The following is a 27,652-nucleotide window of genomic DNA, read 5'->3' as shown; positions in this document are numbered from 1 at the left end:
ATAGGTGTTCCTTTTGTCCAGGTGGGAAAGGGCAGTGTGGAGTGCAATAGCGATTGCATCATCTGTGGATCTGGGCAGTATGCAAATTGGAGTGAGTCTAGGGTTTCTGGGACAATGGTGTTTATGTGAGCCATTACCAGCCTTTCAAAGCACTTCATGGCTACGGACGTGAGGTCTGTAGTCATTTAGGCAGGTTGCCTTTGTGTTCTTGGGCACAGGGACTATGGTGGTCTACTTGAAGCATGTTGGTATTACAGACTCAATCAGGGACATGTTGAAAATGTCAGTGAAGACACCTGCCAGTTGGTCAGCACATGCCCGGAGCACACGTCCTGGTAATCCGTCTGGCCCCGCAGCCTTGTGTATGTTGACCTGTTTTACTCAGGTCTTACTCACGTCGGCTACGGAGAGCGTGATCACACAGTCGTCTGGCACAGCTGATGCTCTCATGCATGCCTCGGTGTTGCTTGCCTCAAAGCGAGCATAGAAGTGATTTAGCTCGTCTGGTATGCTCGTGTCACTGGGCAGCTCGCAGCTGTGCTTCCCTTTGTAGTCTGTAATAGTTTGCAAGCCCTGCCACATCCGACGAGCGTCGGAGCCGGTGTAGTACGATTCAATCTTAGCCCTGTATTGACGCTTTGCCTGTTTGATGGTTTGTCGCAGGGCATAGCTGGATTTCTTGTAAGCTTCCGGGTTAGAGTCCCGCACCTTGAAAGAGGCAGCTCTACCCTTTAGCTCAGTGCGAATGTTGCCTGTAATCCATGGCTTCTGGGTGGGGTATGTACGTACAGTCACTGTGGGGACGACGTCCTCAATGCACTTACTGATAAAGCCAGTGACTGATGTGGTGTATTCCTCAATGTCATCGGAAGAATCCCGGAACATGTTCCAGTCTGTGATAGCAAAGCAGTCCTGTAGCTTAGCATCTGCTTAATCTGACCATGTTTTTCTAGACCGAGTCACTGGTGCTTCCTGCTTTAATTTTTGCTTGTAAGCAGGAATCAAGAGGATAGAGTTGTGGTCGGATTTACCAAATGGAGGACGAGGGAGAGCTTTGTATGTGTCTCTGTGTGTGGAGTACAGGTGATCTAGAATTGTTTTCCCTCTGGTTGCACATTTAACATGTTGATAGAGATTTGGTAGAACTGATTTAAGTTTCCCTGCATTAAAGTCTCCGGCCACTAGGAGCGCCACCTCTGGGTGAGTGGTTTCCTGTTTGCTTATGTCCTTATTACAGCTGACTGAGTGCGGTCTTAGTGCCAGCATCTGTCTGTGGTGGTAAAAAAACAGCCACGAAAAGTATAGCTGAGAACTCTCTAGGCAAGTTGTGTGGCCTGCAATTTATCACAATATACTCTACTTCAGGCGAGCAAAATCTAGAGACTTCCTTAGATTTCGTGCACCAGCTGTTTACAATATGCACAGACCCCCCCCCCCCTCCCTCGTCTTACCGGAGTGTGCTGTTCTATCCTGCCGGTGCAGCGTGTATCCCGCTAGCTGAATATCCATGTCGTCATTCAGCCACGATTCCGTGAAGCATAGGATATTACAGTTTTTGATGTCCCGTTGGTAGGATATTCGTGATCTGACCCCGTCTAGTTTAGTGTCTAATGATTGCACGTTGGCGAGTAATATTGACGTTAACGGCAGTTTTCCTAGTTGTCTTCTGCGGGTCCGGACGAGGCATCCGGCTTTTCGTCCTCTGCGTTGCTTCCTTTTGCAAAAAAACCCCACATAATAGCACAATTGTTTAGGAGACCGTAAAACGGCGGCCATCTCCTCCGGCGCCATTTTCTGATGGGGCTGTCCATATCTGCAGACTGTGATATGCCCATTTCTTGGAGAGACTCCTTCCCCTCCAGGAGAATGTCAAACATGATGACAACACCACCCCAATGGGTGTTGCTGGGCAGCTTCAATGTGGTGCTCTTATTCTTCTCACGTTGCTTGGTGAGGTAGATTGCTGCTACAACTTGACGAACCTTCACATACCTAACCATTTCCCTGGCTCTCTTGTAGAGTGTATCCATTGTTTTCAGTGACATGATGTCCTTAAGGAGCAGATTCAATGCATGAGCAGCACAGCCATTGGGTGTGATGTGAGGGTAGGACTCCTCCACTTTAGACCAAGCAGCCTTCATGTTCGCAGCATTGTCTGTCACCAGTGCAAATACCTTCTGTGGTCCATGGTCATTGATGACTGCCTTCAGCTCATCTGCAATGTGGAGAACGGTGTGTCTGTTGTCACTTGCGTCTGTGCTCTTGTAGAATACTGGTTGAGGGGTGTGTCGTGGAAATACTTCTTAAAAATACCTCTTAGACACCGGAGCTTGTGAATTCAAGATAGACTTTATTACAAAGTAACAAGACGAGCTGGTCCATGGAGCAACTGCCGGTCCCAGTCTCAGAGATCGCTTTATATACAGTTTCAGTTTGACACAACATACATAGTCACTTGTCTTTGTATATGATAAACATATTTTGGATTTCTGCCACTATTTTTTCTAATCTTACTTCTAGTCTGTCTACGACCATCTTTACTTGGTTTCTCCTCCCCTTCTTGGCACATACTTCAGGGCATAGATTATATTGGTGGCGTAACCATAGCAATTATACAAAAAATAATACAGACATTCATAATGCAAGTGCATGTCCAAGTACACCCACAGGACTAGGCAACGGCCTCCCTCAAGCCCACAATGGCCCAGTCACACACCCACAGGACTAGGCAATGGCCACCCTCAAGACCAAAATGGCCCAGTCACCCACGGGACTAGGCAATGGCCTCCCTCAAGCCCACAATGGCCCAGTCACCCACAGGACTAGGCAATGGCTTCCCTCAAGCCCACAATGGCCCAGTCACCCACAGGACTAGGCAATGGCCTCCCTCAAGCCCACAATGACCCAGTCACCCACAGGACTAGGCAATGGCCTCCCTCAAGCCCACAATGGCCCGTGCACACACCCACAGGACTAGGCAACAGTCTCCCTCAAGCCCACAATGGCCCACTCACCCACAGGACTAGGCAATGGCCTACCTCAAAACCACAACGGCCCAGTCACCCACAAGACCAGGCAATGGCCTCCCTCAAGCCCACAATGGCCCAGTCACCCAAAGGACTAGGCAATGGCTTCCCTCAAGCCCACAATGGCCCAGGCACACACCCAGAGGACTAGGCAATGGCTTCCCTCAAGCCCACAATGGCCCAGTCACCCATAGGACTAGGCAATGGCTTCCCGCAAGCCCACAATGGCCCAGTCACCCACAGGACTAGGCAACGGCCTCCCTCAAGCCCACAATGGCCAAGTCACACACCCACAGGACTAGGCAACGGCCTCCCTCAAGCCCACTATGGCCCAGTCACCCACAGGACTAGGCAATGGCCTAACTCAAGCCCACAATGGCCCAGTCACCCACAGGACTAGGCAATGGCCTCCCTCAAGCCCACAATGGCCCAGTCACCCACAGGACTAGGCAATGGCCTCCCTCAAGCCCACAATGGCCCAGTCACCCACATGACTAGGCAATGGCCTCCCTCAAGCCCACAATGGCCAAGTCACACACCCACAGGACTAGGCAATGGCCTACCTCAAGCCCACAATGGCCCAGTCACCCACAGGACTAGGCAATGGGATCCTTCAAGCCCACAATGGCCCAGCCACCCACATGACTAGGCAATGGCCTCCCTCAAGCCCACAATGGCCCAGTCACCCACAGGACTAGGCAATGGCATCCCTCAAGCCCACAATGGCCCAGTCACCAACAGGACGAGGCAGTGGCCTCCCTCAAGCCCACAATGGCCCAGTCACCCACAGGACTAGGCAATGGCCTCCCTCAAGCCCACAATGGCCCGTGCACACACCCACAGGACTAGGCAACAGTCTCCCTCAAGCCCACAATGGCCCAGTCACCCACAGGACTAGGCAATGGCTTCCCTCAAGCCCACAATGGCCCAGTCACCCATAGGACTAGGCAATGGCTTCCCGCAAGCCCACAATGGCCCAGTCACCCACAGGACTAGGCAACGGCCTCCCTCAAGCCCACAATGGCCAAGTCACACACCCACAGGACTAGGCAACGGCCTCCCTCAAGCCCACAATGGCCCAGTCACCCACAGGACTAGGCAATGGCCTCCCTCAAGCCCACAATGACCCAGTCACCCACAGGACTAGGCAATGGTCTCCCTCAAGCCCACAATGGCCCAGTCACACACCAACAGGACTAGGCAATGGCCTACCTCAAAACCACAATGGCCCAGTCACCCACAGGACTAGGCAATGGCCTCCCTCAAGCCCACAATGGCCCAGTCACCCACAGGACTAGGCAATGGCCTCACTCAAGCCCACAATGGCCCAGTCACCCACAGGACTAGGCAATGGCCTCCCTCAAGCCCACAATGGCCCAGACACACACCAACAGGACTAGGCAATGGCCTACCTCAAGCCCACAATGGCCCAGTCACCCACATGACTAGGCAATGGCCTCCCTCAAGCCCACAATGGCCCAGTCACCCACATGACTAGGCAATGGCCTCCCTCAAGCCCACAATGGCCAAGTCACACACCCACAGGACTAGGCAATGGCCTACCTCAAGCCCACAATGGCCCAGTTACCCACAGGACTAGGCAATGGCATCCCTCAAGCCCACAATGGCCCAGTCACCCACATGACTAGGCAATGGCCTCCCTCAAGCCCACAATGGCCCAGTCACCCACAGGACTAGGCAGTGGCCTCCCTCAAGCCCACAATGGCCCAGTCACCCACAGGACTAGGCAATGGCCTCCCTCAAGCCCACAATGGCCCGTGCACACACCCACAGGACTAGGCAACAGTCTCCCTCAAGCCCACAATGGCCCACTCACCCACAGGACTAGGCAATGGCCTACCTCAAAACCACAACGGCCCAGTCACCCAAAGGACTAGGCAATGGCTTCCCTCAAGCCCACAATGGCCCAGTCACCCACAGGACTAGGCAATGGGATCCCTCAAGCCCACAATGGCCCAGTCACCCACATGACTAGGCAATGGCCTCCCTCAAGCCCACAATGGCCAAGTCACCCACAGGACTAGGCAATGGCATCCCTCAAGCCCACAATGGCCCAGTCACCAACAGGATGAGGCAGTGGCCTCCCTCAAGCCCACAATGGCCCAGTCACCCACAAGACTAGGCAATGGCCTCCCTCAAGCCCACAATGGCCCGTGCACACACCCACAGGACTAGGCAACAGTCTCCCTCAAGCCCACAATGGCCCAGTCACCCACAGGACTAGGCAATGGCTTCCCTCAAGCCCACAATGGCCCAGGCACACACCCACAGGACTAGGCAATGGCTTCCCTCAAGCCCACAATGGCCCAGTCACCCATAGGACTAGGCAATGGCTTCCCGCAAGCCCACAATGGCCCAGTCACCCACAGGACTAGGCAACTTCCTCCCTCAAGCCCACAATGGCCAAGTCACACACCCACAGGACTAGGCAACGGCCTCCCTCAAGCCCACTATGGCCCAGTCACCCACAGGACTAGGCAATGGCCTACCTCAAGCCCACAATGGCCCAGTCACCCACAGGACTAGGCAATTGCCTCCCTCAAGCCCACAATGGCCCAGTCACCCACAGGACTAGGCAATGGCTTCCCTCAAGCCCACAATGGCCCAGTCACCCACAGGACTAGGCAATGGCCTCCCTCAAGCCCACAATGGCCCAGTCACACACCCACAGGACTAGGCAATGGCCTCCCTCAAGCCCACAATGGCCCAGTCACACACAGGACTAGGCAATGGCCTCCCTCAAGCCCACAATGACCCAGTCACCCACAGGACTAGGCAATGGCCTCCCTCAAGCCCACAATGGCCCAGTCACCTACAGAACTAGGCAACGGCCTCCCTCAAGCCCACAATGGCCCAGTCACACACCCACAGGACTAGGCAACGGCCTCCCTCAAGCCCACAATGGCCCAGTCACCAACAGGATGAGGCAGTGGCCTCCCTCAAGCCCACAATGGCCCAGTCACCCACAGGACTAGGCAATGGTAGATAAATTAGTAGATAAAGCATGTCTCGTTGGAAGGGTGTGTGCTGGGCGAAGAACATTCAGAAATCTCTTCCAATACACATTGCCTGTGAGCATCAGAAGTGAACCAGTTGCATGCATAGCTTGAGCAAGACATTCATCAGCATTTCTCTGACTACGTTCCTCCATTGAGTCAAAAAAACTTCTGATTCCATGAGAACCATAAGCTGTTGCTATCAATAAGGTGTCTGATTCATCATTTTCACCTCGAATAGAAGTAGAGGGACTTTAGTCAGAGGTTGCTTGTTGTGAGCGCTGAGGGAACTTTATACACTTGGTCAGATGATTCTGCATCTTTGTTGCATTCTTCACATATGATTTGGCACAGTATTTGCAAATGTACACAGCTTTTCCTTCTACATTAGCTGCAGTGAAATGTCTCCACACATCAGATAGTGCCCGTGGCATTTTCCTGTAAAGATTAGAAACAAAATGAGTAGAAAAACAACAAATACAATTCCATGTACAGATACATAGTTAAAGCAGTTAGATTAAACAACTCATTTATAAGACTTGTTTAAAAAAATGAAACTTGTATGGAAACAGGTGAATTAACACTCCTCAGTTAGCAGGCTCAAGCAAGCTAAACCCCACATGGTAGCAAAAACTAACTAGCAGAAATTGTTAACAAGTTAGAAATGATTTAAAACACACTTTGCTGTAGGCTATTTACTAGTTAACAAAACATAATATATGTCATAAAATATATTCACCCCACCCAGTATTGTAATCAAAACTTACCAGAAAGCATGTAGTCCTTGGCTCGGACAGTGTAGTGTGGGCTCAATAGCATCTCATTAGTGTGCAAGATCTTGATAATCAGCTGTACATGTGATGGAAGAGTGCACTGCACATTTGATGGAAGATTGCACTGTGCATGCAGAGGGTTGCAATTCCATTAAATTGGGGATAGTAGGGATGCACGATATATCGGTGAACATATCGTAATTGGACGATATTAGCTAAAAATGCCAATATTGGTATCGGCCCGATGTCTAGTTTAACGCCGATGTTAAAAACCGATGTCAAAGCTACCGTGCAAACCCATATAACGTAGGTACATGACGTAATGACGCCACGTAACATTTTGCCCTACACGTGCAACACAGCATTCCTAACCTAGCCCACAATGTCTGCTGTGTGGATCGAGCAGTCAACAAGTCAAGCAGTCATTTGAAAGAGTAAGAAAATTTCAGCGAGACAACTCAAAGGCAAAATCCATTAAAACCAAGATAATTGAATTCATTGCCCTTGACAATCAACCGTTCTCTGTTGTGGGTGATGTTGGCTTTCGCCGACTGGTAGAGCACCGGTACACACTACCAAGTGCGCTATTTTTCAGATGTTGCCCTACCGGAGTTACACAGTAATAGCGTCACTGCTATTAGCTTCACGACATACATACTATGGAACGCCGTTTGGGTCGTTGCGTGTTAAAAAAGATACAGTAGCACTGTCAAAGCTGTACGAAAAAGTCTGCAAACACCGGCCACAAACAATGTGTTTACAATACTACGTTGGTAATAAAGCATCATTTGTTCGACCGCAACTTCTGAGGTAGCTAGCTTTAGCTTGGTACCTAGCTAGCACCAATACAACCAGCCTGAAAACAATGACCAGTAGAAACTGCAGTCATTTTCATTATTCTTAGCAATGATTTAGGAATTATTGTGAGTAAGTATTAGCTAGGTTGCCACTTGTTGTTCGCCTATTGAAATTGAACTTCAGTTCATGAAAATAAATAGCTAGCCAGCTACTTAACCCTGTTGCCCAAAGCTAACGTTATAAGCAGCCAGCCAGCTTCATCTGTCTAATGAGGCTCGACCGGACCGGGTTATGTGTTGTGAAGCTAGCCACAATGAGGATTAGGCACAATAGTGGAATTTGCGGTTTGCCTTCAAAATACACGTATGTCATTGACAGTGATGCAAATGAAAACAAATAGTAAAATTATGCCATACTTTTATTTTGAAGGCTAACCGCAAAGTCCACTATTGGCTTCCCATATATGGGTCTGACCACCATTAATAAGACACCTAGCTATATAGCTACTGAAAGAGATTACGTAATTTTGCTATGTTTTTGGGGAAAAACATTGTTTGCATCCATGAGCTAGCTAGCTTTTTTATGACCATCACTGTAGGTGCTCGAGACAACTTTACCAGCATCATAGCATACGTATCGATGAATCGTTGTGACATATGAAATACGAGTGATAATCAATATGTAATAACTATGTAAAAAAAAAAGTATGAATGCATTAAATTATTATGTGACGTGCAGTCATATTCAGGTCCTGTTTGGTCAACAAGCTTATTTGATATTGTATCTTTTTTGACGCGCAAAGACCCAAACGGCATTCCATAGAAATCCTGTTGAGAATGAAATGACGGAACAACAAACAGCACAGCAAGTAAGTGAAAGAAATAGGTTTTGATGATGTTTTACCGGTAATGGGGACATCAGTAAATGCCATCAAAATAACTCAGTGTGGTGCGTGTGTGTGAGTAACCTTTATTTAACTAGGCAAGTCATTTAAGAACAAATTCTTATTTACAATGATGGCTTAACCCGGACGAACCTGGGCAAATTGTGCGCCGCCCTATGGGACTCCCAATCACTGCCGGATGTGATACAGCCTGGATAGCCCGGCAGTAATGTTGAGTTTATCAATTTAAATGCAAGACTGTTTATGGAAAAAACAAGTTTGCAGAATTGTATGTATTGTTAATCTGTATGTTATCTATTGTTAATCTGGACCATCCATGAATGAATGTCAATGCTGATAGCGTTTATGGTTTATTCGACCAGGTTTGATGCCAAAGCGAGGTAAAGGCATTGAGCAGCTCTGCCTTCTCACGCAAGTAGCCAACTCAAGCTCTTGCCGACAGCAACCACTCTGCCTTCTTGCGCAAGGGAGGGGCTTCGGGTTGCATGATGTAATCTGTTCGAAAATGTTTTTTTTGCAATTGCTGAATTCCAATAGATGGCAGCATAAAACCACAAATTAAATTTCATATGATCAGTTCTCCCTGGATCCCCCCCCCACTCACAGAAAAACTCCCAAACGTTTTTTTCTGTCCCTTCCACACTGCTAACTCAAGAGGAAGGACCGAAACACCCTTTTAACAGATTACTGTGAATTACTATGATGATGATTCACGTTTATTATTACCTATTTTCATGCTCATGTTTTGAAATTATACTTGATTACTATTTCAATAACGATTATCAATAATCCTGAACATTAATTCAGTCACCTATGGTCGAGAAACTTATTTTTCTAGAACATTTATTGTCAAATTCACCACCAACTTCGAGGCGCTCTGCCTTCTCGCACAAGTAGCTAACTGTAAAGCAATGGGTGACCATTTTAGAAAATCATGGGACTTATAGTTTTTAGTTGCATGCTATTTTATGTCAATCATATTGCTGCTCATAGCCTACAGTATAACTGATTCTTTGTGGTCTTATGCTGCCATCTATTGGAAATATTTAGCAATTCAAATTATTAATTCACATAAAGACATTGGTGAGGCAGCTGAGAAATAAAGGGTATTTTTCTTAGTAATTCCCGAGATCAGTCTCAACCCTGCCCCACCTATCCCACGCCAATTTCTGGACTTTCACATAGTGGTTACTAGGTCACACCCAATTCAAACCACATTTAAAAAATATAACAAATGCGGCTTGTTTATCAAGTGTTCTGCTTTGCAATAATAAATATCATAAAATAACTAATAACAAAAAAACAGCAAAATGCTGACTTATTTTTATAATTAAAACCTAACAATCGAAATGCTATTTAGTACTATAATGGTATTTACTAACATAATATTATTACTAAAATATTTTCTATAAGTGTTCTAGGTTATCCCGATTGTATAATTAATAATATATCAGGTTATTTAAGGCAAAAAACAGCTAGCTCTCTTGCTCCTCCATGTGGCCTAAAGTGGGTACTACATAACTAATTCGTGACACTTGCTAGGCTCATAATCTAAGGTAGCAACTGCTTCAGATCTACAAATCAATGAGCAAAACCTATCCATTTGAGTTGCAACTCAGTGAACCTGCTCAGCATCGGCTCAATTCGATGCAAATGAACGAACAGATTTCGACGTATGTCAAATTAACAAGAAACAACAAATCGTTGGTTATTCAGTTATTTCTTAATTATAAAATGTTTAAAAATCGGCCACATCTTGAAAAAGAGGACTGGGACTCGGGTTTTGTTTTGGCTTTACACCTTTAAAAATATATATATATATATATGGTTAACCATGACCAGAAAATGTTTAACGTTTGATTGTTATGCGCCAGCCATCGCTAGAACTGTGGTTCATCAGAACGTGTACGCAGGCGAACAGTGAGCTTACACAAAGTAGTCGTAACCATGTTAATAATTAGTTACATGAGGTAACCCTACGAGGTACCTGATGAAGCCTACAAGGTTAACGTGGGCAAGTCTTATTGACAGCAATAGTGAAGCAGGCATTGACATTGTGACGCAGAACAATGGGCTGGGAAAAGTGATGCCAACTTAGCAATTTTGTTGCTAGTTTTAGCAACTTTCTTTTCAAACAGCACCTAGCAACAAATTTCGCTACTTTTAAAAAATGTATTTTGAACTTTTAGCAACTTTTGAAAAGCGACTCAAATCCTAAAATGCACGCATTTTCCCTCTAAATGACACAAAAAGTTTTTTTCTGTCACAACACAAGTGCCTGGCTGCAAAAGTGCTTTGTGAGTGACGTCAGCAGCAGGCGCTCAGCTCGTGCACAGGCAGCAGCAGGCCAGCAGCAATTTCAGCAAATTGCAAACCATTGTTGGCTGACTGCAGTAGCAGTAGCATGGGTTCGATGAGCCAACCCCAATATAGTTGGTAACGAATGTTTGATCTTGAACAGAACAACATCAATCAACATATTGTTTCAATCAAAATTGTACAGAAAAGGAGTGGGAGTCTACCTGAACATATCTCAAATCATATTTTTTTGCAGAGATGGCCTGTCAATTTGCGTAATGTTATTGTGTATTCTACGTAAGACGCAGGTTTACGTTATCACGCAATGACATCACAACGTCATTTAGCAACAAATCAACCTGCCTCTAGCAACTTACCCTGAACATTAGTTGGCAACACTGGCTGGGAATAGGACGTTCGGGAAAAGGTAGTTGGTGCCACGGTGCTCACTTCGAACACACCGACAGTGTCATTGCATTTTGGTACACCAGCATTACATTCATATCCAATAAAACGCTGCGTTTGCCTTGCAGCATAGCGTTGCATATGCAGTGCGTTCGGTGTGGTGAATACAAACTGTATGCGAAAACGGCTTAACAGAAATGGTAGCAGAAGGTGAATGTTGAACTTTTGTTGCACACATCCAGATGATGCTGCATACTATTTTGCCTAATGATGCTGTCGGTGTGTCCGAAGCTTAGTCTAACAACATTGTAGCTCAATGTAGAATACTGCCGTTGTCACGGGCATTGCAACTCTGTTTCAAGCATTATTGATAATGTGGTTACATATAGCTTATTACAAGGTTCAGCGTTCGATACAAAGTTGCTTGTTATCACAATCATGAACATCATGACAGGTAGAGGTAGCTAGCTAGCGTTAGCTTGCTTAGTTAACTGTTGATGAGTTATAAACAAACACCAACGGGCTAACGTTAGTGTACACCATAGTTAGCTAGCTAACGGTACATACTTTAGCAATAACTAATTAGACGAGTCCTACTGCTACAAAAGATTTAGCCAACTATTATTAGTATCTGGCAAAAGCGATTCAATAATTTATTCGATCGGCTAACTAAGGAGAACGATTACAAGGCCTTCGCTAACTGGCAATCGAATAAGACATTGACAAGCTTGCATAATACCGCGCAAGCAAGCTAAGAACCTTGCAGTTGAATATTAAGAGATCACCAAAACACCAATTGGTGGTAAGCTGTCATTACACGGCGTAATACAATTAGAAAAATTAGATCACGACACAGTTAACTGGGCCTGCTGGCTAGCTAGATCCAGCAGTTCGCTTTTAGGATTTATTAGCTAGCTGCAAGCTACTAGTACATTGATTCATTATGTACCGGTTAGCTAACTACGTTAACGTAGCTATTTCATGACCTCCGTTCCAGCTTATGTTATGTTGCTGGTTAGCTAACTACATACAATTGCTTAAGACAAATGTTCAAAACAAACAACATAGAAAACAACGAAATCCTTACCAGATATATCCATTTGGGAGCAAGTACAACAATGCAACTACTGCTAGCTAAGAAAACATGAATCGGGGAGCCGTGGAAAAAAGGGCGTCTCTAGTTACCACAGACACAAAGTCAGATGGCCCGCCTACTCGACCAATCAGATGAGGGAGTGTGATGATGAGTATGCCGACCGCCTTGCATGGGCAAACAATTTAATGGTTTTGATATAATGATTTATTTCAGAAATTCAGAAATTGATAAAGATGTAGTATATTTAATTCAACTGATAATAATATTAGGTACATTTCATATTCACAAATGCAAATGGTCTAATTCAAAACCTAACTTTTTTCACTTTATAAATTAATTTAAACAATATGGCACTACTTTAACTAAAATGACAAAACAAAAAGGCAATTATAACTTTGTTTGTTTAGGATTCCTGGCAATGTAAATAGTCTGTATGTATGCTTGTTTACATGTGACTATTCCTCTTCTGTTTGTTGATATTTGTTATTAAAAATACAAATGTAATAAATAGATTAAAAACATGCATTTGTTTTAATTAGTGATCCATCAAATATTTTGTTATTTATTAGCTATAATAAAACCAGCTGTTCTAACTGCAAAGTGGTAATTGGATGTCTTATTCAAACTCACCTTGCAAGCTCTTATGATTTGCATTTGTATTTATTATGGATCTCAATTAGCTGCTTCCAAGGCAGCAGTTACTCTTCCTGGGGTCCAGAAAAATTAAGGCAGTTATACAATTTTAAAAAGATTACAATACATTAATTACAGAATTCACAACACACTAAGTGTGTGCCCTCAGGGCCATACTCCACGACCACATATCTACAATGCAAAATCCATGTGTATGTGTGTATGGTGCGTATGTTATCATGTGTGTGTATGTATGTCTCAAATCAAATTGTATTTGTCAAATGTGCCAAATACAACAGGTGCTGTAATTGGCAGTGAAATGCTTATTTACGAGCTCTTAACCAACAATGCAGCTTTAAGAAAAATAAGTATTCAGTAAAAATAGATAAGTAAAAAATTTAAATAACAAATAATTAAAGAGCAGCAGTAAAATAACAGTAGCAAGGCTATATACAGGGGGTAAAAGTACAGAGTCAATATGCGGGGGCACAGGTTAGTCAAGGTAATTGAGGTAATGTGTACATGTAGGTAGAGTTAAAGTGAATATGCATAGATAATAAACAGAGAGTAGCGGCAGCGTAAAATCAAATCAAATGTGTTTATATAGCCCTTCTTACATCAGCTGATATCTCAAAGTGCTGTACAGAAACCCAGCCTAAAACCCCAAACAGCAAGCAATGCAGGTGTAGAAGCATGGTGGCCTGGAAAAACTCCCTAGAAAGGCCAAAACCTAGGAAGAAACCTGGAGAGGAACCAGGCTATGAGGGGTGGCCAGTCCTCTTCTGGCTGTGCCGGGTGGAGATTATAACAGAACATGGCCAAGATGTTCAAACGTTCATAAATGACCAGCATGGTCAAATAATAATAATCACCGTAGTTGTCGAGGGTGCAACAGGTCAGCACCTCAGGAGTAAATGTCAGTTGGCTTTTCATAGCCGATCATTAGAGTATCTCTACCGCTCCTGCTGTCTCTAGAGAGTTAAAAACAGCAGTTCTGGGACAGGTAGCACGTCCGGTGAACAGGTCAGGGTTCCATAGCCGCAGGCAGAACAGTTGAAACTGGAGCAGCAGTACGGCTAGGTGGACTAGGGAAAGCAAGGAGTCATCAGGATAAGACAGGCGAAATACTCCAGATATAACAGACTGACCCTAGCCCCCCTGACACTTAAACTACTGCAGCATAAATACTGGAGGCTGAGACGGGAGGGGTCAGGAGTCACTGTGGTCCCATCCGATGATACCCCCGGACTGGGCCAAACAGGCAGGATATAACCGCACCCACTTTGCCAAAGCACAACCCCCACACCACTAGAGGGATATCTTCAACCACCAACCTACCATCCTGAGACAAGGCCGAGTTTAGCCCACGAAGATCTCCGCCACGGCACAACCCAAGGGGGGTTGGGGGGCGCCAACCCAGACAGGAAGACCACGTCAGTGACTCAACCCACTCAAGTGACGCACCCCTCCTAGGGATGGCATGGAAGAGCACCAGTAAGCCAGTGACTCAGCCCGTGGAATAGGGTTAGAGGCAGAGAATCCCAGTGGAGAGAGGGGAACCGGCCAGGCAGAGACAGCAAGGGCGGTCCGTTGCTCCAGTAAAAGAGGTGGTGGGGGGGACAATGCAAATAGTCTGGGTAGACATTTGACTAGCTGTTCAGAAGTCTTATGGCTTGGAGGTAGAAGCTGTTAAGAAGCGTTTTGGACCTAGACTTGGCGCTCTACTACCGCTTGCCGTGCGGTAGCAGAGAAAGTGGTGGCTGGGGTCTGTCACAATTTTTAGGCAATTCCTCTGACAACGCCTGGTACAGAGGTCCTGGATGGCAGGAAGCTTGGCCCCAGTGATGTACTGGGCCGTACGCACTACCCTCTGTAGTGCCTTGCAGTCGGACCAAGCAGTTTCCATGCCAAGCAGTGATGCAAACAGTCAGGATGATCTCAATGGTTTAGCTGTAGATCTTTCTGAGGATCTGAGGACCCATGCCAAATCTTTTCAGTCTCCTGAGGGGGAATAGGCTTTGCCGTGCCCTCTTCACAACTGTCTTAGTGTGTTTGGACCATGATAGTTTGTTGGTGATGTGGACCCCAAAGAACTTGAAGCTCTCAACCTGCTCCACTGCTGCCCCGTCTATGCCCCGTTGACGAGAAGCCAGTGCTCAGTCCTCCTTTTCCTATAGTCCATAATCATCTCCTTTGTCTTGATCACATTGAGGGAGAAGTTGTTATCCTGGCACCACATGGCCGGGTGTCTGACCTTCTCCCTATGGGCTGTTTCATCGTTGTCGGTGATCAGGCCTACCACTGTTGTGTCGTCGGCAAACTTAATGATGGTGTTAGAGTTGTTCCTGGCCATGCAGACGTGGGTGAACAGGGAGTACAGGAGGGGACTGAGCACGCACCTCTGAGGGGCCCCCGTGTTGAGGATCAGCGTGGCAGATGTGTTGTTACCTATCCTTACCACCTGGAGGAGGCCTGTAAGGAGGTCCAGGATCCAGTTGCAGAGGGAGATGTTTAGTCCCAGGATCCTTAGCTTAGTGATGAGCTTTGAGGAAACTATGCTGATGAACGCTGAGCTGTAGTCAATGAATAGCATTCTCACATAGGTGTTCCTTTTGTCCAGGTGGGAAAGAACAGTGTGGAGTGCAATAGAGATTGCTTCATCTCTGGATCTGTTGGGGCGGTATGTAAATTAGAGTGGGTCTAGGGTTACAGGGATAATGGTGTTGATGTGAGCCATGACCAGCTTTTCAAAGGACTTTAATGGCTACAGATGTGAGTGCTACGGGTCTGTAGTCATTTAGGCAGGTTACCTTAGTGTTCTTAGGCACAGGGACTATGGTGGTTTGCTTGAAACATGTTGGTATTACAGACTCTGTCATGGACAGGTTGGAAATGTCAGTGTGGACACTTGCCAGTTGGTCAACGTATGCTCGGATTACACGTCCTGGTTATCCGTCTGGCCCTGCGGCCTTGTGAATGTTGGCCTGTTTAAAGGTAATCAGCTACGGAGAGCGTGATCACACAGTCATCCGGAACAATTGATTATCTCATGCATGCTTCAGTGTTGCTTGCCTCGAAGCGAGCATTGAAGTAATTTAGCTCGTCTAGTAGGCTTGTGTCACTGGACAGCTCATGGCTGTGCTTTCCTTTGTGGTAATAGTAATAGTTTGCAAGCCCTGCCACATCCAACGAACACCTTAGCCTGTGTAGTACTATTCAATCTTAGTCCTGTATTGACGCTTTGCCTGTTTGATGGTTCGTCGGAGGGCATAGCTGGATCGCTTATAAGCGTCCGGGTTAGAGTCCCACTTCTTGAAAGCTGCAGCTCCACCCTTTAGCTCAGTGTGGATATTGCCAGTAATCCATGACTTGTGGTTGGGAAATGTAACGAACGGTCACTGTGGGGACGACTCCATCGATGCACTTATTGATGAAGCCAGTGACTGATGTGGTGTACTCCTCAATGCTATCGGAAGAATCCTGGAACATATTCCAGTCTGTGCTAGCAAAACAGTCCTGTAGCTTAGCGTCTGCGTCATCTGATCACTTCTTTAGTGAACGAGTCACTGGTTCTTCCTGCTTTAGTTGTTGCTTGTAAGCGGGAAACAGGAGGATAGAATTATGGTCAGATTTGAGCGAGGAGAGCTTTTTACATGTCTCTGTGTGTGGAGTAAAAGTGGTATAGAGTTTTTTTCCTTCTGGTTGCATATTTAACATGCTGGTAGAAATGAGGTAAAATGGATTTAAGTTTCCCTGCATTAAAGTCTCTGGATGAGCGTTTTCCTGTTTGCTTATGGCCGTATACAGCTCATTGGGTGCCGTCTTAGTGCCAGCATCAGTTTGTGGTGGTAAAAAGACAGCTACGAAGAATATAGATGAAAACTCTCTTGGTAAATAGTGTTGTCTACAGCTTATCATGAGACACTCTACTTCAGGTGAGCAAAACCTTGAGACTTCCTTAGAGTAATTGCACCAGCTGTTGTTAACAAATATACATAGACCGCCATCCGTTGTCTTACCGGCTCTTCTATCCTGCCGAAAAAGTGTAAAATCCGCCAGCTGTATGTTATTCATGTCGTCGTCGTCAAGTTGGTATGAAAGATCAGGATGACAGGCGCAGGAATGCGTAATCGGGTTTTTTATTTTCCAAAATTACAGCGTTTCATTTAAAGGCACAGGGATGAAGACCAAACAAACACGTATACAGAACACAGGGTAGAAACCCAAACAATAGAGCGAGGAGTACCTCGAATAAATAACACTAGCGCACAATGATTAGTACGAGACCCGTACTCATCTGTGCAATCCACAATGGCACGAAAGCCAAAACAACAAGGCACAGGTACTTACACGACCAACGGACATTGTAACAATAATCGACAGGACAATGGTGAACAAAGGGCTCACTTATACAATTACTAATCACTGGGAATAGGGGCCAGGTGTGCGTGATGACAGTTCCGGAGGGATCCGTGACAGTCGTTCAGCCACGACTTGGTGAAACATAAGATATTACCGTTTTTAATATCCCGTTGGTAGGATATACATGCTCGTAGTTCATCTATTTTATTATCCAATGATTTTACGTTGGCTAATAGGACCGATGGAAAAGACAGATTACCCACTCACCGTAGGATCCTTATAAGGCACCCAGACCTACATCCCCGATATCTCTGTCTCTTTCTCCCATGAATGACAGGGATGAGGGCCTTGTCGGGTGTCTGGAGTAAATCCTTCGCATCCGACTCGTTAAAACCTCTTGAAGCTAGAGGGCAGTATTTTTATGTGTGGAAAAATAATGTTCCCAATGTAAGCTGCCTATTTCTCAGGCCCAGATGCTAGAATATGCATATATTTGACAGATTAGGATAGAAAACACTCTAAAGTTTCCAAAACTGTCAAAATATTGTCTGTGAGTATAACAGAACTGATTTTGCTGGCGAAAACCTGAGGAAATCCAACCCGGAAGTGCCTCTTATTTTGAAAAGCCCTGTTCCATTGATATCCCTTTAAATGGAGGAAAGGCAGGCAAACAGATTCCTTTTCCAATGGCTTCCACAGGGTGTGAACAGTCTTTAGACATAGTTTCAAGCTTTTATTCTGAAAAATTAGCGAGATCTATCAAAACACGTCAGTGGATAAACAGATGTCCTTTGATTAGTTCATGCGCGCGAAAGTTGTAGCTCGACATTTTCTTTTTCTCTTGTATTGAATAGTTTACCGTCCGGTTGAAATATTATCGATTATTTATGTTAAAAACAACCTGAGGTTTGATTATAAAAAACGTTTGACATGTTTCTACGAACTTTACGGATACTGTTTGGAATTTTTGTCAACCCTTGATGACCTGCCTATGGCTGTGGAATACTGAACATAACGCGCCAACCAAATGGAGGTTTTTGTATATAAAAATAATCTTTATTGTACAAAAGGAAAATTTATTGTGTAACTGGGAGTCTCGTGAGTGCAAACATCCGAAGATCATTAAAGGTAAGCGATTCATTTTATTGCTTTTCTGACTTTCGTGACCAATCTACATTGCTGCTAGGTGTTTGTAATGTTTTGTCTAGTGATCGATAAACTCACACAAACGCTTGGACTGCTTTCACTGTAAAGCATATTTTCAAAATCTGACACGACAGGTGAGCTGTGTTTTGGTATATTGCACTTGTGATTTCATGAATATAAATATTTTTTGTAATTTATATTTTATTTGGCGCTCTGCAATTCAGCGGTTGTTGATGAAAATGATCCCGCTAAAGGAATCTGTGCGCCAAGAATCTTCCAGTACGGGGTGAGTAATCGCTGTCCTCATATCTAGAAGCTCTTTTCGGTCATAAGAGAATATGGCAGAAACATTATGTACAAAATAAGTTACAAATAACGCGAAAAAACTCACACAATAACACAATTGGTTAGGGGACAGTAAAACGGCAGCCATCTCCTCCGGCGCCATTAGCATGGAGAGACAATCAGTGACTGTCTCTCCATGCTCGAATCAAAAAGAGGACTGCTTGCCAGGGAAGTGAGATTACAGGAAAAAGTCTGGCACCCAATCAACTCCAGGACCATACTCTACTCACAACCATGTTCTCTCTTCCTTCCTCTATCTCTCACTCTCTCTCTATTCCCATGTCTCTCTGTCTCTGCCTTCTCTCTCTCTCTCTCCCTCCCCCTCCCCAGCATTGGCAGTACCTGACCACCCCAGTGCGGGGTCGACACCACATGGAGTACCTGTCTCCTGAGTCTGAGGCTAAACTGCTGCCCCTTAATGGTCAGACCAAGAACACCTTTCTGTTTGAGAGCATCATCTGGCCATCTGAGCACCACACAATCCACCCCCTGCCTCCCACTCAGAGCACTCCGTCTGAAACACACTCATGGCCTTAGTCACACACAAACACACGCATACATTCACACACCCTGCCCTGTCTGAGCCAGAAATGCACACGCAGGCACTCCAAAACAAATCACACACATACACCGTACAAACTAAAAATCCCAATGGACCAAAGAAATGATGGGACAAGAGCTCAAATACACAATCAATTCAGGCTGACATTCCTTCTGCTTCTCTCTCTCTTTATCTCTCTCATCCTTCTTTTTCTCTCTTTCCCTCCTCTGATCTGTGCCTCAGTGCTGTCTTGTCCTGTCTCATTCTGTGATTGTGTTGTGATGTCAAACGCATTTGCAATATCTTGTTCCCTCATCTCATCTCTCTGTTGCCACTGTGTCTCTCCCTTTCTCCTGTGTGTGTGTATTTGTGTCATTCCTTCCTGTGTAATGGATTTTGTGGGGCCGTTCATCGCTGCTGACCCAGTCTTTTGTATTTGACTCAACATTTAAAAAAAATATATATACAGTGGGGAGAACAAGTATTTGATACACTGCCGATTTTGCAGGTTTTCCTACTTACAAAGCATGTAGAGGTCTGTAATTTTTATCATAGGTACACTTCAACTGTGAGAGACGGAATCTAAAACAAAAATCCAGAAAATCACATTGTTTGATTTTTAAGTAATTAATTTGCATTTTATTGCATGACATAAGTATTTGATCACCTACCAACCAGTAAGAATTCCGGCTCTCACAGACCTGTTCGTTTTTCTTTAAGAAACCCTCCTGTTCTCCACTCAATACCTGTATTAACTGCACCTGTTTGAACTCATTAGCTGTATAAAAGACACCTGTCCACACACTCAATCAAACAGACTCCAACCTCTCCACAATGGCCAAGATCAGAGAGCTGTGTAAGGACATCAGGGATAAAATTGCAGACCTGCACAAGGCTGGGATGGGCTACAGGACAATAGGCAAGCAGCTTGGTGAGAAGGCAACAACTGTTGGCGCAATTATTCGAAAATGGAAGAAGTTGAAGATGACGGTCAATCACCCTCGGTCTGGGGCTCCATGCAAGATCTCACCTCGTGGGGCATCAATGATCACGAGGAAGGTGAGGGATCAGCCCAGAACTACACGGCAGGACCTGGTCAATGACCTGAAGAGAGCTGGGACCACAGTCTCAAAGAAAACCATTAGTAACACACTACGCCATCATGGATTAAAATCCTGCAGCGCACGCAAGGTCCCCCTGCTCAAGCCAGCGCATGTCCAGGCCCATCTGAAGTTTGCCAATGACCATCTGGATGATCCAGAGGAGGAATGGGAGAAGGTCATGTGGTCTGATGAGACAAAAATAGAGCTTTTTGGTCTAAACTCCACTCGCCGTGTTTGGAGGAAGAAGAAGGATGAGTACAACCCCAAGAACACCATCCCAACCGTGAAGCATGGAGGTGGAAACATCATTCTTTGGGGATGCTTTTCTGCAAAGGGGACAGGATGACTGCACCGTATTGAGGGGAGGATGGATGGGGCCATGTATCGCGAGATCTTGGCCAACAACCTCCTTCCCTCAGTAAGAGCATTAAAGATGGGTCGTGGCTGGATCTTCCAGCATGACAACGACCCGAAACACACAGCCAGGGCAACTAAGGAGTGGCTCCGTAAGAAGCATCTCAAGGTCCTGGAGTGGCCTAGCCAGTCTCCAGACCTGAACCCAATAGAAAATCTTTGGAGGGAGCTGAAAGTCTGTATTGCCCAGCGACAGCCCCGAAACCTGAAGGATCTGGAGAAGGTCTGTATGGAGGAGTGGGCCAAAATCCCTGCTGCAGTGTGTGCAAACCTGGTCAAGAACTACAGGAAACGTATGATCTCTGTAATTGCAAACAAAGGTTTCTGTAGCAAATATTTAAGTTCTGCTTTTCTGATGTATCAAATACTTATGTCATGCAATAAAATGCAAATTAATTACTTAAAAATCATACAATGTGATTTTCTGGAATTTTGTTTTAGATTCCGCCTCACAGTTGAAGTGTACCTATGATAAAAATTACAGACCTCAACATGCTTTGTAAGTAGGAAAACCTGCAAAATCGGCAGTGTATCAAATACTTGTTCTCCCCACTGTATATATATATATATTTTTTTTAACAAGGTAGGCTAGTTGAGAACAAGTTCTCATTTGCAACTGCGACCTGGCCAAGATAAAGCAAAGCAGTGTGACACAGACAACAACACAGAGTTACACATGGAGTAAACAATAAACAAGCCAATAACACAATAAACAAGTCAATGACACAGTAGAAAAAAGAAAGTGTATATACAGTGTGTGCAAAAGGCATGAGGAGGTAGGCAATAAATAGGCCATAGGAGCGAATAATTACAATTTAGCAGATTAACACCGGAGTGATAAATGAGCAGATGATGATGTGCAAGTAGAGATACTGGTGTGCAAAAGAGCAGAAAAGTAAATAAAATAAAAACATTATGGGGATGAGGTAGGTAGATTGGGTGGGCTATTTACAGATGGACTATGTATAGCTGCAGCAATCGGTTAGCTGCTCAGATAGTTGATGTTTAAAGTTGGTGAGGGAAATAAAAGTCTCCAACTTCAGCGATTTTTGCAATTCGTTCCAGTCACTGGCAGCAGAGAACTGGAAGGAAAGGCGGCCAAATGAGGTGTTGGCTTTGGGGATGATCAGTGAGATATACCTGCTGGAACGTGTGGTACGGGTGGGTGTTGTTATCGTGACCAGTGAACTGAGATAAGGCGGAGCTTTACCTAGCATAGACTTATAGATGACCTGGAGCCAGTGGGTCTGGCGACGAATATGTAGCGAGGGCCAGCCGACTAGAGCACACAGGTCGCAGTGGTGGGTGGTATAAGAAGAGGACTGGCCACCCCTCATAGCCTGGTTCCTCTCTAGGTTTCTTCCTAGGTTTTGGCCTTTCTAGGGAGTTTTTCCTAGCCACCGTGCTCCTACACCTGCATTGCTTGCTGTTTGGGGTTTTAGGCTGGGTTTCTGTACAGCACTTCGAGATATTAGCTGATGTACGAAGGGCTATATAAAATAAACTTGATTTTGATTTTGATTTGATTTGGGAACAAAACGGATGGCACTGTGATAGACTGCATCCAGTTTGATGAGTAGAGTGTTGGAAGCTATTTTGTAGATGACATCGCCGAAGTCGAGGATCGGTAGGATAGTCAGTTTTACTAGGGTAAGTTTGGCGGCGTGAGTGAAGGATGCTTTGTTGCGAAATAGAAAGCTGATTCTAGATTTGATTTTGGATTGGAGATGTTTAATATGAGTCTGGAAGGAGAGTTTACAGTCTAGCCAGACACCTAGGTATTTATAGTTGTCCACATATTCTAGGTCGGAACCGTCCAGGGTGGTGATGCTAGTCGGGCGGGCGAGTGCGGGCAGAGAACGGCTGAAAAGCATGCATTTGGTTTTACTAGCATTTAAGAGCAGTTGGAGGCCACGGAAGGAGTGTTGTATGGCATTGAAGCTTGTTTGGAGGTTAGTTAGCACAGTGTCCAAGGAAGGGCCAGAAGTATACAGAATGGTGTCGTCTGCTTAGAGGTGGATCAGGGAATCACCCGCAGCAAGAGCGACATCATTGATATATACAGAGAAAAGAGTCGGCCCGAGAATTGAACCCCGTGGTACACCCATAGAGACTGCCAGAGGTCCGGACAACATGGCCTCCAATTTGACACACTGAACTCTGTCTGCAAAGTAGTTGGTGAACCAGGCGAGTCAGTCATTAGAAAAACCAAGGCTATTGAGTCTGCCGATAAGAATACAGTGATTGACAGAGTCGAAAGCCTTGGCCAGGTCGATGAAGACGGCTGCACAGTACTGTCTTTTATCGATGGCGGTTATGATATCGTTTAGTACCTTGAGCGTGGCTGAGGTGCACCCGTGACCGGCTTGGAAGCCGGATTGCACAGCGGAGAAGGTACGGTGGGATTCGAAATGGTCAGTGATCTGTTTATTAACTTGTCTTTCGAAGACTTTAGATAGGCAGGGCAGGATGGATATAGGTCTGTAACAGTTTGGGTCTAGGGTGTCACCCCCTTTGAAGAGGGGGATGACCGCGGCAGCTTTCCAATCTTTAGGGATCTCGGACGATACGAAAGAGAGGTTGAACAGGCTGGTAATAGGGGTTTGCAACAATGGCGGTGGATAGTTTTAGAAAGAGAGGGTCCAGATTGTCTAGCCCAGCTGATTTGTACGGGTCCAGGTTTTGCAGCTCTTTCAGAACATCTGCTGTCTGGATTTGGGTGAATGAGAAGCTGGGGAGGCTTGGGCGAGTAGCTGCGGGGGAGGCGGAGATGTTGGCCGGGGTTGGAGTAGCCAGGAGGAAGGCATGGCCAGCCGTTGAGAAAAGCTTATTGAAATTTTCGATTATCATGGATTTATCAATGCCTCAGTGCAGTGGGCAGCTAGTAGGAGGTGCTCTTGTTTTCCATGGACTTTACAGTGTCCCAAAACTTTTTGGAATTAGTGCTGCAGGATGCGAATTTCTGCTTGAAAAAGCTAGCCTTTGCTTTCCTGACTGACTGCATGTATTGGTTCCTGACTTCCCTGAACAGTTGCATATCGTGGGGACTATTCGATGCTATTGCAGTCCTCCACAGGATGTTTTTGTGCTGGTCAAGGGCAGTCAGGTCTGGAGTGAACCAAGGGCTATATCTGTTCTTAGTTCTGCATTTTTTTAACGGGGCATGCTTATCTAAGATGGTGAGGAAATTACTTTTAAAGAATGACCAGGCATCCTCGACTGACGGGATGAGGTCGATATCCTTCCAGCATACCTGGGCCAGGTCGATTAGAAAGGCCTGCTCGCAAAAGTGTTTTAGGGAGCGTTTGACAGTGATGAGGGGTGGTTGACCGCGGACCCATAGTGGATACAGGCAATGAGGCAGTGATCGCTGAGATCCTGATTGAAAACAGCGGAGGTGTATTTGGAGGGCAAGTTGGTCAGGATAATGTCTATGAGTGTGCCTATGTTTACGGATTTAGGGTTGTACCTGGTGGGTTCCTTGATGATTTGTGTGAGATTGAGGGCATCTAGCTTAGATTGTAGGACTGCCAGGGTGTTTAGCATATCCCAGTTTAGGTCACCTAACAGAACGAACTCTGAAGCTAGATGGGGGGGCGATCAATTCACAAATGGTGTCCAGGGCACAGCTGGGAGCGGAGGGGGGTCGATAGCAGGCGGCAACAGTGAGAGACTTATTTCTGGAGAGGTTAATTTTTTTAATTAGAAGTTCAAACTGTTTGGGTATAGACCTGGAGAGTATGACATTACTTTGCAGGCTTCCTCTGCAGTAGATTGCAACTCCTCCCCCTTTCGCAGTTCTATCTTGACGGAAAATGTTGTACCTGGGTATGGAAATCTCAGAATTGTTGGTGGCCTTCCTAAGCCAGGATTCAGACACGGCAAGGACATCAGGGTTGGCGGAGTGTGCCAAAGCAGTGAGTAAAACAAACTCAGGGAGGAGGCTTCTGACGTTGACATGCATCAAACCAAGGTTTTTTCTTTCACAGAAGTCAACAAATGAGGGTGCCTGGGGACACGCAGGGCCTGGGTTTACCTCCACATCACCCGAGGAACAGAGGAGTAGTAGGATGAGGGTACGGCTGAAGGCTATCAAAACTGGTCGCCTAGAGCGTTGGGAACAAAGAATAAAAGGAGCAGATTTCTGGGCGTGGTAGAATAGATTCAGGGCATAATGTGCAAACAGGGGTATGGTGGGGTGCGGGTACAGCGGAGGTAAGCCCAGGCACTGAGTGATGATAAGAGAGGTTGTATCTCTGGATAAGCTGGTTATAATGGGTGGGGTCACCGCATGAGTGGGAGGTGGGACAAAGGAGGTATCAGAGGTATAATGAGTGGAACTAGGGGCTCCATTGTAAACTAAAACAATGATAACTAACCTAAACAACAGTATACAAGGCATATTGACATATGAGAGAAACATACAGCGAGGCATAAAGTAATCACAGGTGTTGATTTGGAGAGCTAGCTAAGACAACAACGGGTGAGACAACAACAGCTAATCAGCTAAAACAACAACAGGTAAAATGGCGATGAATGAGCAGAGAGGGTCGGTTAACTACACACAGAGCCTGAGTTCGCGGCTGGGGCCCGACAGATAAAAAAAATAAACAGAATGGAGTACCGTGATTAATGGACAGTCCATCAACATTCCCTGTTGATGGTATTGAATTAATGTTACTGATCCCAAGCTGATAAACACATCTGTCTACTGTACTGTAGATGTGAGCGTTTATGTGTGTGAGCGTGTCTGTGTGCGTGTGACTTAGGAAGAGATGAACTGTTCTCTGTGTTTTCTGTGTTTGTGTTCGCCTTTGACTCTGAGCTCAACCTGTCACCCAACCGCCCTTTTCTATCCTCCCTCACCTTTCAAACTGTAAAGAAACTTCCCTCTGTAAAATCAAAAAAACAGAGCCCCACCACTTCCAGTGTAACTAACTATTGTGAATCCTGAGTATTGTGTGAGTGTGAATCATTGTTAATATTGGGGAGGAGATTGTTATCAATATTTCCACCTTGTGAGGGAGAGAGAAGCCTACCGATTGAGAAAGAAAGAGAGAGGGAAGGAGGGAGAGAGAGCAATATGTCTTAATGCCGAGCCAAGAGAGAAGCAATAAAATACAAGATGGAAACACTTTATTCTTTAGTCTCTATTTAAATAGACAATATTATGTATTTATACAACGGGTGGGTCTAATCCTGAATGCTGATTGGTTAAAACCGCAATGCAGCCGGTGTCTATTCCACAAGTTACCATCGGCTAAATCTATGACGTTAATAAGGCTATTTACTCTGTTCTGTCTGACCTCGCAATATACTCTCATCAGCTCAGCCAGGCACTTTAAGAACTTGATCTCCACAATAAAAAGCTAGACATTATCTCACATTTCTTTGAGACTAACATTTAGTTTCAACAGCAGAGATTTGTATAAACCTTACGGTCTGTCCGACATTTGCAACATTGTTCAATATTCAAATTCAATCTCCAGCTGTCCCACAGTGATGAACGTGTCGAGACGAGACAGGCAGGCAGGCAGCGTTTCTCAGCCAGTCGAAATCATGAATCAGCTGGCATCATTTTTATGGATATATACAAAGAAATGTACATTGAAAAAAAGTGCAGCTAGTTTGCAGTCTTTCCAGCTTCAGTATGAAGTGACTGTGTTAGCTGTGTTGTTGGCTAGCTCCTCTGAACAACAGGGTTCTGACGAGTGAGCACATTTTCTATGCCAGGTGAAATCGCACCTCCTTAGCTCATTGTTATGGATGTATTCAAATAAATGTCACTAGAAAATAGTTGATAGTTGAACATATGCCGGTGTGCCTACTTTGCTGTTATTCTGGCTGCACTTTTTGATGTGATTAAGTTAGCCGTCGTTGTCTAGCTAGCAGGCAAGGGATAAGAACGTTGCCAGCCAGTATAACAATAGCACATCTAGAACAAACGACTGGGTCGCGTCCATAGACACAGAACCAAAAGACTGAGTGACTAGGTTTCATCTCTGGCAACCGAACCGATAGAATGAACGACCAGCCGGCTTTGGTAGCAACTCTAGGCTTGTGTCGGGACTATATCTTGTGGAAGGATGAAATAGAATGAATACATTTATGAAAATATCTCAATCATTATTTGAATATGTTGGTCACCCGTTGTATAAAAGTCATAATGCCCTCGAAGCCAGTGTTTGGAGGATATATTGGCACGGTTGGCTGGCCCCCGACAGCCGTGCAAATATATCCTGCAAACTCCAGCTTCGAGAGCATTATCACTTAAACAAATATATGCATTTGCAGAACTCTCAAAGCTCAATCACTGATGGTTACTATCAGAGAGTCACACATTCATAGCCTGGTCTCAGATCGGTATGGTCTTGAACCAACTACATGTCATGATTAGTCAGGGGAGATGTTTAAAGCACATAGAGATATGATCTGGGACCAGGCTAAAACATTTACATTTTAGTAATTTAGCAGACACTCATATCCAGAGCAACTGCAGGAGCAATTTGGGTAAAGAGCCTTGCTCAAGGACACAACAACAGATGTTTCACCTAGTTTGCAATGTGTAACTCATGATGCAATGTGTAGGATATTATTTTGGAGAGAATAAAGAGTGCAGCTATGCTTCAGAAGCGTATTCAACCATACAATATGAAACAGATAAACACAACAGATCACACAACAGATACACACAATAGATCACACAACAGATACACACAACAGATCAAACAACAGATACACACAATAGATCACACAACAGATACACACAACAGATCACACAACAGATCTGC

General features: G+C 45.3%; 1 protein-coding gene across 1 annotated transcript in view; it reads right to left on the bottom strand.

Annotated features, from left to right (window-relative positions):
- LOC139560662 (nuclear receptor coactivator 6-like) overlaps positions 1–12,402 on the bottom strand; it is a 51,561-nt gene extending 39,159 nt beyond the window's left edge. The window contains exon 1 of the mRNA XM_071377655.1: positions 12,309–12,402. The gene's annotated coding sequence lies outside the window, so the exon portion shown is untranslated. The remainder of the gene's footprint in view (positions 1–12,308) is intronic.
- Positions 12,403–27,652: the final 15,250 nt, after the last annotated feature.

Source organism: Salvelinus alpinus, chromosome 30 (assembly GCF_045679555.1).
Source record: "Salvelinus alpinus chromosome 30, SLU_Salpinus.1, whole genome shotgun sequence".
Lineage (NCBI taxonomy): Eukaryota > Metazoa > Chordata > Actinopteri > Salmoniformes > Salmonidae > Salvelinus > Salvelinus alpinus.
Note: the sequence above shows the minus strand (reverse complement) of the source record. Positions and strands in the feature narration are given on the sequence as shown.